The sequence below is a fragment of the Arachis stenosperma genome, chromosome 4 (genome assembly GCF_014773155.1).
Source record: "Arachis stenosperma cultivar V10309 chromosome 4, arast.V10309.gnm1.PFL2, whole genome shotgun sequence".
Taxonomy (NCBI): Eukaryota; Viridiplantae; Streptophyta; class Magnoliopsida; order Fabales; family Fabaceae; genus Arachis; species Arachis stenosperma.
Genome location: NC_080380.1, coordinates 92393652 through 92395874, shown reverse-complemented (window position 1 = coordinate 92395874; position 2223 = coordinate 92393652). Strand labels below are relative to the sequence as shown.

Sequence of the window (2223 nt, the reverse complement as noted above, 5' to 3'; positions counted from 1 at the left end):
TTCTGTTCTTCTTGCATTTTTCGAATTCATTCATGTGTCTTCATTAATCTTCAAAATGTTCTTGATGATTTCCTTGTTCTGATCTTTAAATTCTCTTGTCTTGAGTGTTTTGTTGTTTCTCATATGCATTCTCAATTTGTTAGTGTCAGTAGTATACAAACTTCTAAGTTTGGTGTCTTGCATACATTTTTTATTTGATCTTAGTGGCATTTTGATTATTTCTCATCATTAAAAATTCAAAATTTTTTTTTAATTTGTGTCTTTTCAAGTCAATAATACAGAGAATTGAATATTCAGAACATACAGCAGAGGAATTACACAGAAAAAGCTGGGCGTTCAAAATGGCCAGTGAAGATGGAAAACTGGCGTTTAAACGCCAGCCAGGGTACCTGGCTGGGCGTTTAACGCCCAAAAGGGTAGCATTTTGGGCGTTAAACGCCAGAATGTATACCATTTTGGGCGTTTAACGCCAGGATGGCACAAGAGGGAAGATTTTGTTTTTAATTCAAATTTTTTTCAAGTTTTCTTAATTTTTCAAAATCAAATCTTTTTCAAATCATATCTTTTCAATCATATATTTTCAAAATCAATTTCTTTCCATTTTCAAAAATACTTGCTAACAATTAATGATTTGATTCAAACATTTCAAGTATGTTGCCTTTTCTGTTGAGAAAGGTTTAATGTCTGAATCATATCTTTTAAATTTCTTGTTAGCCAAGTCATTAATTTTAAAAATCAAATCTTTTTAAATTGTTTTTCAGTCATATCTTTTTTAAAAACTATATCTTTTCAATCATATCTTTTCAATCACATCTTTTTCAAAATTAATTTTCAATCACATCTTTTTTATTTCTAATTTCAAAATCTTTTTCAAAAATCACTTAATTTCTTTCCCACTCTTAGTTTTCGAAATTCATCAATCAATTTTCAAAATTCTTTTAAAATCTTTTACTTTAATTTCAAAAAAATTCTTCCCCTCTTCTCACATCCTTCTATTTATGGACTAACACTCCTCCACTATCAATAATTCGAACTCTATCTCTCTTGATAAGTTCGAATTCTTCTTCTTCTATCTCCTCCTTCTATTCTTCCTTTCTTTTGACATCTCAAGGAATCTCTATACTGTGACATAGAGGATTCCATATTTTCTTGTTCTCTTCTCTTTTATATGAGCAGGAGCAAAGACAAGAGCATTCTTGTTGAGGCTGACCCTGAACCTGAAAGGACATTAAAGCGGAAGCTAAGAGAAGCTAAAGCACTACCCTCTATAGAGGACCTAACAGAAATCTTCAAACAAGAAGACGACATGGCAGCCGAAAACAACAACAATGCCAACAATGCAAGGAAGGTGCTGGGTGACTTTACTGCACCTACTCCCGACTTCTATGGGAGAAGCATCTCTATCCCTGCCATTGGAGCAAACAACTTTGAGCTTAATCCTCAATTAGTTTCTCTAATGCAACAGAATTGCAAGTTCCATGGACTTCCACTGGAAGATCCTCATCAGTTTTTAGCTGAATTCTTGCAAATCTGTGACACTGTCAAGACCAATGGGGTTGACCCTGAGGTCTATAGACTTATGCTATTCCCTTTTGCTGTAAGAGACAGAGCTAGGATATGCTTGGACTTACAACCTAAAGAAAGCCTGAACTCTTGGGAAAAGCTAGTCAATGCCTTCTTGGCAAAGTTCTTTCCACCTCAAAAAATTGAGTAAGCTTAGAGTGGAAGTCCAAACCTTCAGACAGAAGGAAGGTGAATCCCTCTATGAAGCTTGGGAAAGATACAAACAATTGATCAGAAAGTGTCCCTGTGACATGCTTTCTGAATGGCACATCATAGGTATCTTCTATGATGGTCTGTCTGAACTGTCCAAGATGTCATTGGACAGCTCGGCTGGAGGATCTCTTCATCTGAAGAAGACGCCTGCAGAAGCTCAAGAACTCATTGAAATGGTTGCAAATAACCAATTCATGTACACTTCTGAAAGGAATCCTGTGAACAATGAGACAAATCAGAAGAACGGAGTTCTTGAGATTGATACTCTGATTGCCATATTGGCTCAGAACAAAATATTGACTCAGCAAGTCAATATGATTTCTCAAAGTCTGTTTGGAATGCAAGATGCACCAGGCAGTACTAAGGACGCTTTATCTGAAGAAGAAGCTTATGATCCTGAGAACCCATCAATGGAAGAGGTGAATTACATGGGAGAACCCTATGGAA

General features: G+C 35.6%; 1 non-coding gene across 1 annotated transcript; it reads right to left on the bottom strand.

Moving 5' to 3' along the window:
* Positions 1-1712: 1712 nt before the first annotated feature.
* Positions 1713-1820, bottom strand: LOC130978422 (small nucleolar RNA R71). The gene has a single exon (XR_009086067.1). It is a non-coding gene; the product is annotated as a small nucleolar RNA R71 (small nucleolar RNA).
* Between the last annotated feature and the right edge of the window lie 403 nt (positions 1821-2223).